This window comes from Lagopus leucura, unplaced genomic scaffold (genome assembly GCF_019238085.1).
Source record: "Lagopus leucura isolate 7727_CA_CO unplaced genomic scaffold, USGS_WTPT01 Super-Scaffold_73, whole genome shotgun sequence".
In the NCBI taxonomy this organism is placed as follows: domain Eukaryota; kingdom Metazoa; phylum Chordata; class Aves; order Galliformes; family Phasianidae; genus Lagopus; species Lagopus leucura.
In genome coordinates this window covers 64,515,746-64,528,372 of record NW_024962252.1, presented here as the reverse complement: position 1 = coordinate 64,528,372, position 12,627 = coordinate 64,515,746, and positions in this window count along the sequence as shown.

Here is a 12,627-nt window from a genome sequence, read left to right as displayed (position 1 = left end):
TTTGCAGGGTCCGGAGTCTATTTTTTATGTATGTAATGTTTCTGCTGCTCTCTCTTCAGTTTGTTGCTATCCCTCTTGTACCGGGAGTCCAAACTCAAATAATGTTCCAATGTGCCTTACAGGCACAGTTACCTATCTTGTATATCCAGGAACACGCAGAGAAAATGTAGTTTCCTTCTTTTTCCCACCTATCCAAACTCTCTTTGAAGATGCTGTAATTTTTCTTTTTGTTACATCTAACTTCAGTTTGAGGACAGAAAATGCTTTGCTGTTTATGGCATCAGTGGAAGTAGCAACAAGGGTGAAGATATGCACAGATGCACACATGCTTGTGATAGGTGCAGTGAGAAGTGTTGGTATTTGCAGTCAGCACTGCTTTGAGTTCTGTACAAAGTAATATCCCTCTAAGGGGATTTTTCATTTTGAATAAATGAGAACGGAGTATGTGGGATGCACTCACCTATCTTATTTCGGCTGAGACACGTTTGAAGCATTGTTGGATGCCCTAGATAATGATATATGGTCATCTGGAAGCCAGTTTTATAACCCAGAATTTCTATCCTTTTGGACAGATTGTTATGAGTAGAGGTCAGCTGTTTTCAGTCTGGTGTTAAAGCAGGATCGAGTAAAGGCACATCGAACTTTTGATAAATGAAGAGCCTTTGAGTCTGATCTACCACTATTTCATTCTAGTTTACTTCTAGGGTAACCCAATTCAGTAAATGTTATTATACTTCATATTATGCTTCAAAGTAGAGCTGCTCATTGTTGAATCAAGCCCCGTGTTTAGATCAAGATAGAGAGAAGTGTGTTTTTGAAAGTGCTGAAGTATTTGTTTATTTGTTTTGGAAGGTGTTTAAACATGTTAAGGAAAATTAGTTCTAGGCTGAATATTTGTATGACATGTTCTGCCTACAGCAAATTTCTGACTGAGCTACAGATCTCTAAAAATAAGATTTAAAACAGGAATGTTTATGCAAACCTGAACACTTGTGGTACCAGTGCTTGTTGCCACAATAATAAGTAGAATAACAGAATATTCTCATGTTGTATTGAATTTTTGACGTCTGTTTCATCTTGTGAGATTAATTGATCCTTGAACATGAGGGCTATGATGGTTTATCTGAGCACAATATGCTACGTAATACAAGGAAACAATAAATAGATTCATTATTCTGGTCTGTTTCAAGTGTCACTGGCAGTAAAGCACAAGAATCATCACCATCCAAAAAAAAAAAAAAAAAAAAAAAAAAGGAAACAGTATGAGGGATCTTTCTTATGATTTGTCTAACATGCCACAGCTGATAGCTGATTGTTTCTAGAGAGCAAAAGTACACAAAACCCAGTAATGAGTGCAGGAACTCCTACTGTTCCAGAGGATGTTTTCTTAGTGCACTGAAACATTTCTGGGCTCTGACAAAGAGGCAGTTGGGGTTCAGGTATAGCAACTGTAGAAGAAATGTCAAGGAGAGTTGTGCTTTCTGCTGCTACTCCCCTCTGTTACTGGTGGTGCTCAGAGCTGCCCCAGTGGCACCACTGATTTTGTAGGAGGCAGCAAGAATGGGAAGATGGAGGTACACTGCTACATTTGTGCTTCTTCGGCACCATACTGAGTCACCTCTGGATCTTTTGCATACACTTTAGATTGTGCTACTGGAGTTGTTTGGATCGTTCTTCAAGGTCATGGAAATTATGCTTGGAAACAGAGCCAGCCTCTTTAGAACCAGAGTAGCTGGAAGAGCAACATCTTGGCCTTTCCCTCTTCGTGCTCTGGGCTTCCTTGCTGCAGCCAGGGATAGCTGTCTGGGAGTCAATATGGAGCACATGTTTGCCGGTGCCATTAACATCAATTAATATCCTCATATTCTCTTTTAGAGTGACCAAAGCACTGTTAATGGCCAGAAAATAGACCTTTGTCTATACAACTATGCACACATGTATTTGTGATATCTGAACTCTGGGAGGATGGAGTGCCTCAGCCACGGATCTGCAGCAAGGATGCACTTAAAGGTCTCGATACCCAGGTCAGATAATCAACATAAAGAAGGTAACTTGTATTAGGTGAGTGTCTTCAAGAAAATCTTACATTAAACAACCGCAAGTCAACAAGCTAATAAAAGTGGGGTTTCTGTTACTTCTTTTTCTCTGATAACCTCCAAGGCAGAGTTACGAGTTTCCTTGCTTGTTCTGCTGATATTCCACAGAAAAACCTTCACCTTTTGTCCTCACCCCACGGATGAAATCCCATCGCACTTGGTCAGGTAATCTACTTTGATTCGATTGCAAAGTGAAATCAATAACCTCATTTAAAAAACTTGCTGAAGGCAGGGAATTTCCCTCATATTGTGCGTGCTATCAGGAAGAATCTGCCACTCTGAGTAAACCTGACCTACAGCCTGCAAGGATAAGTAGCTTGAGAAAGCGTGAGGGATTTAGTAGCAAAATCAAGTGAGAGGAGAGAAAATTGTGATAAGAACTATATACAGATACTGAGGAGTTATTAGGATTATACCACATTTCAGTTTTCCGGTCACAAACTTTTCCCCCATAGATTGTCTAAATAACTGAGCTCATATACATGAGAGGTTATAAGGTATGTATAGATGAATAAGTTGCCATGCTTTGAAAGTGTAAGCAGAGGACTCACTGATTCTACTGCTTGCCTCACTGTACACAAATGACAGTCAAAGTCATGGTGTGTCTCTGAAATCAGGAGTTTCTATGATCATTGCTGAGAAAATGTTCATTTCCTTTTTCCAGAAGGCTGTTTCAGGCACTGCGGTGGAAGAAAACCAAAGCAGCTGAAGCTGAATGCCATATTTTGGGCTTCCCCCACTGAAAACAAGACCACACTGCTAGTCTGACAGCAGAGAAGACCTGTTTTCAGAATGGGAAACCATGCTATTCCTAACTTCCAGCCTACATATTGTTCGTGTCCTTTAGAAAATCAATAAAATTAATTTCCAATTTGGAAATTTTCCATATTTGGAACACATATGCTCTTAAATCATTTCTAACCATCTTTCTGATGTTCTTTTACATTCAAGAAATGCAAGATTTCATAGGGTGACTCCATCTCCTGAAGCCTTGAAAAGTGCTCATTGATAGTCTCAGACTAAGTGACTGCGCTTGAGGGAACTGGGACACTTGAAGAAAAAGAAGAGTGCAGATTAAAAGAAACAACCCCCATTACTTTCCATGAGTCTGTGAATGATCAGACAGGTTTATTGAGGTACAATCTCCACTTCTCCCATTAATGTCTTGTGGGAGGGTACAGAGTCCCATGTACTCCTATTGCAATTGCTCTACCTGAGCAGCCCCAGGGCAGTAACAGGAGTCCTGTTAAGCTACATAGCACGTGTTACAGTAGAAGCATTTGAACTCTGTGGTCTCCTTTGCCTAATTTCTTTGCTTAGATCACATTAAGTGCATTGGAGTTAGGTATCCTCCTGTCTGCTATGACTTCAAGATCCTTCATACATTGCATCAGTCCCTGAGGGATGTGCCAAGCTGACAACTAGTCAAAGCCACAAACAAGCAGTAATACTTGATTCATCAGCACAAAGTCATCATTACATGTCCTCTGGACATTCTATTAGGCAAACACACTTTGCCTTCATTTCACTAGCTGTAGAATGTTCATCTGTTTTTGCTGAACTGGTGTTGTGCTTGGTAATGATTTGTAACTCCGTTCTTAGGCCACAGACTAAAGACACAAAAGGGTATTTTGTGAAGGCCAGAGTGTCTACCAGGGAGTATGGGTTACTTTAATCTTAAAGGAAAACAATGTAGCATCAAAAAACACCATTCAATCTGTGGCTCTCACCCGTGTCTGCAAAGAACATGTGCTATTGATGGGTGAGCAAAAGCTGCATATTTGGAACATATAAAGGAGAAAAGTGTGAGGGAAAAGAGAAGAAGAATCTCTATAAACACTGTGAGACGATGATCTTCCCATGAAGAATGGAGAGGATTGATATTTTCCAGGTGTGAATGATTATTTCCTACTACTGAAGTACTGTAGTGAGTGACCTGGATGCTTGCGCTGTAGACCATTGATATCATCATTTCAGTGCCTACAATAGCTGAAAAAGCATGGGAAGTTCAAGGAGCTCTTTGCAAAAGAGAAAGTGCAGGTCTGGGGGAGGTGAGGGCAGCTTCAGCAGGAAGGCCACGGAGAGTGTGGGAAAGAGTGGCCCTGTACAGATATTCTCCTGGAGCACAGGGCTGATGTTTTCCCGCCTACTGCGGGTCCCATGGATCTTCTCATCCCATGTGGAGCCATCTGTCTCAGCTCCCAGGAGTGCCCAACCTGAGACCGCCATGGACAGCCCCAGGCACTGTGCAGGAAGGCAGATACAACCTATTGATGACAGAAATCTGATTTGTTTCTGGAGATATATCTGCTTCCTCAGCAGCTGATTTCTGCTTCCTCAAGCAACAGACATCTGGAGAAGGCTGGGTGGGGGTGTTTGTGTCTAAATACGTGCTGTCTCTGTGTTTTCTATGTTTGTGCAGAATCAGGCTTTTTATGCTGGTAGAGGACATCGTAATAAGCTGAGCAGATGGGGAGGCCCACCTGGAAGGCAGAATCACTGCCATCCCCTCCATACATTCTGCTGACAGCCCATTCCAAGCCTGGTGCATAGGGCTCTCTCTTGACCCCAGAGAAGCCTTGAGATTTGGGTGTTTCCATACATCTAAGTATGTCATTAAACCTCAGCCTGATAGCAGGCTCAATAGCATTTTGATAAGAGTTGGAGCCAGGGAAATGTTAAATTTAAATCTGTTTATTTCTCTTTGATGTTGATAAAAGATGAACAATGCATAAAGCTTCCTTCTTTATAGAACAGGAAGCGAGAAACAAACTCAATTTCACCCGAGAGTAGCCAAGAAAAAAGAAGGTGAACTTGTCTTTGAAGCCTAAGCACTGATCATAAAATATATGATATTATTGCAGCACATGCTTCCTCCAGGTGCTTGGAGGTCGCTATAGCTGCAATGTAAGGGACATCCTGTTGCCTCGGTTTTTTCAGGTTGTACAAAGCAACTACTCCTATTTATAATGCATGGTAAGTTCAGCTATTGGAGTTTCCTGCGTGGCTGATTCTAATCAAATTTACAAGGTACATTAGTCTTGTGATTTACAGAGCTACCAGATTCCTGGGCAGGATTCCCCCCTTGAAGAAAGCTTCTCATCCACAGTAGGCCTGGGCAGTTTTACTTGCCTGTGCTAGCTCCAGCCCAGGATCCTGTAAGAAGAGCAGGGCAGGCAGCAGACAGCGTGAGACAGGTGAAGCAGCACTCTTGACACAGCAAATCACATCTGTGTTGGGAGAACGGTCTAATCCAGGTTTGCTTCTACCAGCCTCCTCTCTCTTGGTACCTTACTTCCAGGTTTGCCTTCCTTGAACGTATGGGTTTTGGCCAAACCCAAAATGAAATTGTAGGGCTGTATTTGCCTTTTGAAAACTCAGAATGTGGGAGAATTCGTCAAGTCGTTTGCACTTCTATGGCCCAAGGGTTTGTGTCTGCTCCTCTAAGGAGCCAAGGTGGAATGTCTCCATTCTGGGTGAGCCTGGGTGTAAGGTCACTCATAGGCATGCATTATGACTGATTTAAACGCCATGCAAAAGCAGAGCAAGATGCCAGAGCCCACAGTCTGCAATTCCTTGGGAACTAGTTCTCCTATTTGGTTACCTGGTTTGGTGTCAGCATTGTGCTTTGAGAGGCAATGGCTCTGGAGCAGCACCACTCAAAAGAACCTCATCTCTGGTGAGTCATTTGGCAGGCACAACACTTTTGATGACTTAATGTTATTCTCAGAATGACAGTAACTACTTCTGGCTTAGGAATAAAGTAAAGGAGAGGGAAAGAGGATTCAGAGGTTTGGTTGTACCTCACATGCTTACAATAGCACTCCTGCCTCCTCCTTCCCACCCCACTCCCTACGCTCCTCCCTGGCCTGCATGAAGTAAAGAGAGCAGCAGGTTTTGAGTAGCTTTGATGTGGTGCAGCAGTATGCTGTCATACTTCAATTAGGTACTTAGAAGCATTTCTAAAAGGTATTAATATCACAGCTGATGCTCGTGGACACTTTGTTGTCAGTCTTGAAAGAGTGGCAAAAGGCTGAGTTAAAGACAGGATCCTCAACCTGAATATGCTCAGTCCAGTCCAGACATGAAATACAAACACTGCATCACACACTCTGGCTCCAGGTGTCCTGTGTGACTGCACACAGTGCTTCTGTGCCAGAGCTGTCAGAGGGAAGTCTCCCACAAGCTCCAAATCCATGTCAGTGAAACAAAACAGAAGTGAAGGCTGGTGGTTAATATGAGCCTAAATTTGCATAGTATCGGGAAACTGAAGGCTCTGATCAAAAGCTTGTGATGGTTTGTAGTAAGTGCATGAATAGAGGTGAACATCAGATGTTTCAGAAGAGGTCATCGGGGAAGCTTAATTTACTAATCCATCTGAATGTAATGAGCTCACAAGAAGTTATTCTGAAGCAAATTGCCAGGACTAAAGCAAATACCCAAGGTTCATTGAAGTAACTGGTGAGTGAAGAGGCCTGATTTCAGGAAACTGTCTCAGTGCCTCCTGGAAATTTTTGAAGTCTGAAGGGCTGTTATTTTGGCCACCTTACGTGCTCACTGTTCTCAGGCGGCTGAGTATTTCTTCAGACTCAGCTATATAGTTTGCCCATCTGCCTACTGGGGAAAAGTAGTTTGTGACGGTCTTTTTTCAGAATGCTAAGAGCTTGGAGTGTGAAAAAATGCAATTACATTCCTGAATGCTGATCAGCTAAGAAGCTAAAATGCAAGGTCGCTACAATCAGAGGTGGAAAAACTGAAAATATTCACACTGCTGCGCTATTCAAATCAGGCCAAAATGCTGTGAATCAGAAAAAAAAAATCCATTTCCATCAGTTTTCCTGAAGAGAGGTAGTATGTATGTCCTGATGAGATTTAGTGGTCAGCCTTTAGATTATTTACCCATCTCTTTAGCTCACGGTTTAACTGCTTTCATTGCTTGGGCAAGTATCGACATCACAGAAACTAAAAAGCATTAGAGTATCTGGTTAATTTATGTGATATTGTAACTTTACTGAATCATCTCTTGATACTGAAGTAAACTTTGATAAATATCAGAAATACTCTGTCTTATAGAATCACCAAGGTTGAAAAAGACCTCTAAGATCATCTAGTCCTATCATACACCTACCGCCAATGTTCCCCACTAAACCATTTTCCTTAGTACCATATCTACACATTTCTTGAACACCTCCAGGGACAGTGACTCCACCACCTCCCTGGACAGCCTGTGCCAGTGCCCAACATCTTTTTTTGGGAAGTTTTTCCTAATATCACACTTGAACCCTTTCTCTCCATTCCTGGTACAATTTGAAGCCATTATTCTCTTATCCTAAAGAAAAAAAAAGACGTATCTCACATTGTCTATTACTAAAAGAAATACCTTCCAAGTGTCAATTATGAAATTGTTTCTATAAGAATACCTCAATTAAAAAGTTTTCAAATGATGCTATTGTCCTGGTTTAGTTAGCACAACTAAACAAATCTATGCAGAGTGCCCTCTTTCTAGCCTGTGTAGATAAAGTATCCAGAGGTTTGAAACAAAACAATCAGCTGTACACACAAGCCTATTTTTGTGGACCTCAGCCAGGCCATTAACACAACAAAGGAAATATGTTCTTATTCAGATTCTATTCATAATCCATATTTCATAACTTCTAATGAAGGAATGGCTTGAATAACGGCATTAATAATATATTAGTAAAGTTTCTTGCTGTAATCGTCAAAGCAGTCTGACAACTACAGAAAATACAGCATGCTGTTAAGTATCCTAAAGTGTGTGTATTCGTATGCTGGTAGAAGATTTGCAGAAAGGTGCATCTGTCACAGAAACATTGTATGAATCCTCACTAAAAGTAGTTATGGATCACAAGAAGTAGTTTGGGTCGATTTTTTTTTTATCCTTTTCACTGCCATCCTGAAAATCTTCATTCTAGTTTTCTAGTTCAGCGCTGTGAATTCTGTCCTCAGCCAACACTGTGATGATGACAGAAGTCTTGTAGAGCAGATGATGGTTTCACCACAACCCATGTGGGAGTCCTGCATATTGGGGTGTGTGCGACTTGGAACTCATCAATAGCTATGGAGGTAACTAAAGATGAGACTATTGGAAAAAGGCAGTGGGCTGCAATAAAAGATTCAAGTCCCCGCAATAATGCCCTGGAATAATGTCTGTGTTCCAGCAACGACAACATATTTGCTAGTTTGACTTGCATTTATTTAAAATTAAAATCCAAGTAACTTTTCATGGACAGATTTTCATACTGTATTTCTACCTAATACTGGACACACAAAAACCAAATTAAAGCAAGTGCTTTGTGTGATGTTTTCCCCATTCCTAAGTTTACTTTTTAAAGAGTGGGGAGCCTGGGTGTTGCTGCTTTCTTCCAATATACTTGAACTGCTGCATGCTTTCCAGTACAAGAGATTTTTTTTTTTGTTTTTTTTTTTTTTTTTTTTTTTTTTTTTTCCCTAGAATTGCCATTAGCAGAATATGGCACATGGAGAGATCTTGATGTGAAGACATACCTTATCTTCACCTACATAAAATCTGTTTTAGAATTAGCCAACTTATAAAGTGAGTGGACTTATTTATAAACTATGGGTGTTATTTTCCTTCATTAGCCTTCTACAAGGCCAATATCCAAAATAATAACTAAAAGAGGGCATTGTGAGGTGCAGGTATAGAAATGATGAAAAACTGAGGGAGAGCTGAGCCCACCAGCATTCCCCATGCGTTCCAGGCAACTAGATGATAGTATGAGCATCTTAGAATTTTGTTCTGCCTTGCTGGAGATATGGGCACATTGATGTCTAGTCACACATGGACATTTGTCTTGCAAAGAGCAGGGGATGGCCAGGTAGAAGATGGCACAACTAATACAGCTAAAAACAGACCCTGTATTTTGTTTTAATTTTTACTGATTTACTCAATCTACACACAGTAGATTGAATGTAGCCCTGATGAAAAAGACATGGGGATACTGGTGGATGGGAAGCTGAACATGAGCAAGTAATGTGCCCTTGAAGCCCAGAAAGTCAACCATATCCTGGGCTGCATCAAAAGAAGTATGGCCAGCAGGAAAAGGGAGGTAATCCTGCCCCGCTGCTCTGCATCGGTGAGACCTCACCTGGTGTACTGTGTCCAGATGTGGAGTCCTCAGTACAGGAAAGACACAGACATGTTGGAGTGCATCCAGAGGAGGGCCACAGAAATGATCCAAGGGATGGAGCACCTCTCCTACAGGCTGAGAGAGCTGGGGCTGTTCAGCCTGCAGAAGAGAAGGCTCTGAGGTGACCTGATAGCAGCCTTTCATTATCTAAAGGGGAGCTACAGGAAAGAAGGGAATTGACTCTTTAGCAGGGTCTGTGGTGATAGAACAGAGGAAAACGGTTTCCAGCTTAAAGAGGGTAGATTTAGTTTGGATATAAGGAAAAAGTGTTTTACAGTGAGGGTGGTGAGGCACTAGAACAGGTTGCCCAGAGTTGTGGTGGATGCCCTGTCCCTGACGACTTTAAAGCTGGATCAGGCCCTCGGCAACCTGATCAAGATGTGCATGTTCCTGTTCATTGCAGAAGAATTAGACTACATGATCTTTAAGGACTTTTCTGATTCTAAGGATTCTACAATTTTATGTGGTACAACATTAAGAATTTCCTTCAACATTTCTTAATGGTATGAAGTATGGTAAAGTAGATGAAACAATAAAAGTAACCTCAAAAAATAATAGTTTCTCTTCCCAAGTAGGTATTGCTTCCTATGCAATACCTGAAGTGATACCAGTGGGATAATATCTGTATCACTGTGAATCCCTTGCAGGTACAATTTATCATGCAGCTTAGTATATGTAGGGGTATTCATCCTTCACCCTTGTACTACACCCTTGTACCCTGGCACTGCTTCACATGCTGGCCAGGCCCCAGGGCCTCGGTCTTTCCCTGTGTGTCAGGATTACTCACCTAGGAAGCTTCAACTGTTTGCTTGTACAGGCTCTTCTCAATCATCTCTTTGTTAGAGGGGGGTAAGCAGGGAAGTTATAGGAAATGGGGTGATGCTGAAAAGAGAGTTCTAGGCACAGGAACACCCTCAGTTCTGCCTTAATCTCTCCTTAACTCCTGGTGAACTTGGAATTTCCTTCATACTGCACTGCCTCTATCTCCATAGGGATAGCTGCATTCTCAGCAGGAGCAGGTCATCTTTCCTAAGCCCGTGTTCCCATACAAAGCAGACCAGCCAGAGCTGGCTCTCCTTAGGGAACAACAATGATTCATAAATGACTGAGCCTGACAGGAGTACAGCAAACACCATGCCAAACATGGCCAAACAATTTTTCTTGACTCATGCTCAATGACCAATTGATTTGATGTATGTACCTACAGCCTCAATAATATGGCAAATTGACATTCCTTTTCCAAATTTGCATGGGCACATTCAAATAGGCTCCCCAGGGCAATGGTCACAGCCCCAAACTGTTGGAGTTCAAGTAGTGTTTCAACAATACTCTGAGACATAAATCTTGAATTTTGAGTGGTGCTGTGTGGAGCCAGGAGTTGAGTTCCCCTCCAACTCAGAATATTCTGTGATTCTGTGAATGGAAGAATTCTTAATGTATGGTATGATGAGACACATTTATGTGCTACAGGGCAGGCAAAGAGAACAGAGGTACTCCAAGCATTACAAATGCAGGTATGCCCCATTCACATTTTTAATTAGTGGAGAAATCATGAGTACCACGTCCATGTAATACACACTGAAAACTCAGGCTGGGTTTAAAACATAAATAATGTAATTAACTCTGCTTGATGATGCACAAGAAATGTCATGAAAAAAAAATGTCAAGTCACATATTAAAAATGCTACTGTGGGCATGATAAACTCATTGGAAAACACTGAGTGCAGACAGTTGCCATTTTTGCTCTGGAAAGAGCCAACAAATTCCTGTGCACTCAAGGGTTTGATAAAGGGAATGCAAATCTCAGAAGCCCAGATGCTGGCCTGGCTTCCTGGGAGCGAGCCAGCAACTTCCTTTTGGTCCTGCTATATTTAGTGAACAGTAAGTTCAAAAACTCAATTTAGATCCCTCTTACACTAAACACTTTGAATTAGTGCTTTATTTTGCCAATATTACTCACTTTCCTTAGTATTATAGTTGGATGAAAGTATTAGAGCATTAGAAGAATTACATTCAGGAGCATGTTGTTCCTATCCAAATTAAAACTTATTAAGGAACATTACAACATCCTTGAAGGCAAAGTCCATGGGAAAGACTTAATTATTTAATTTCTGCAGCCTCAGTTGTGAGGCACCTAGATGCAGAAGTAACAAGGTCTTTGTTGTCTTCTAAGAAGACCTCAGACTCATAGGTCATGGGGCTGATCCTCTGTACAGGAGGAAATGGGAATGTTGGACAGAGGAACTATCAGCTCCACTTTGGTAAGCTCCTGACTGTGGAAAGGGATGGAGATCTGGCATCCCTTTACCAATGGCAGCAAGAGAAAAAAAGGACTGTGCACTACTTTGTGCTCTAGAAAGCTTGCAAGTCATCCAGCCTGACTAAGGAAAAACAGATCTATGTTCAAATGAAGCATTTCCACAAAGCAAAGGTCTAGATGGTTCAGCAATATCCAAGAGAAAAAGCAGCTGGTACTGCAGGTATGCAGTAATCCTTGAGCCTGATGGTGTCTCTGCTGAGGCCAGCAGCCAACCCAATGGCAAACAGAGAGAGGCTGGGGATAGGTCTTTCCAGCAGTATGTTTCTAGTAGTGTTAGGTAAATATAGCTCCACATGATGTCTGGTGACCAACAAACAATAAGCAAGTGCCTACTTTTATTGAGTAATTCATTAATTATATGCCTCTCTCTCAGGGCAGCTCTCAGGCTGAGTGTGTTTAGTGGGATGGCTTGTATGTCTGAGCTGGCTAAGGTTGGAACTGTGGCAGCTGTACAACATGCTGATGCCTACATTGATTTCCTTGTCTACCCTCATGTGTTTTCTGCAGATATGAGCACTTGGACTTCCCAGTGGGCTGCCTCAGACAGCTGAGGGTACAGCTGTGCTTGGCCCCTCTGACTGCAAAGCATTCACTGGTCCATATTGCGGAGGCTTTCAGCCCTGTTGTCTTGCATCTCTCTTTGTTTGCACTGGGTAATAGAGCTGGAATAAGGGGTCTTCACTAGCTTAGAATTGGTTCAGAGCCCAGTGTGTACTGAAAATTTTTCTTTACGCTTTAATTTCAACCTGGTGTAAATCAGGTGAGAAGTTTGTAGAAAGCAGCGTAAAATGGCTGTTCTTACTACCTCAATGCTTTACAGTTCATAAGCATGAGCACAGTAGCTATATGTGGTAAAGAGCTTGTATACACAAACATAGAGGATATACCTGGTGATGTTTCCTTCTCCCTGTTATACCTTCGGATTTTACATGCCGTCTTTGTCACTTTTTGCTGACAGGAGTCAGAGGTACAGAATCAGCTCAAGCTGATGCATGTCCAACAGCTGGCAGGCTGGATGGCCATCAGTTCCATTGGTATGCTC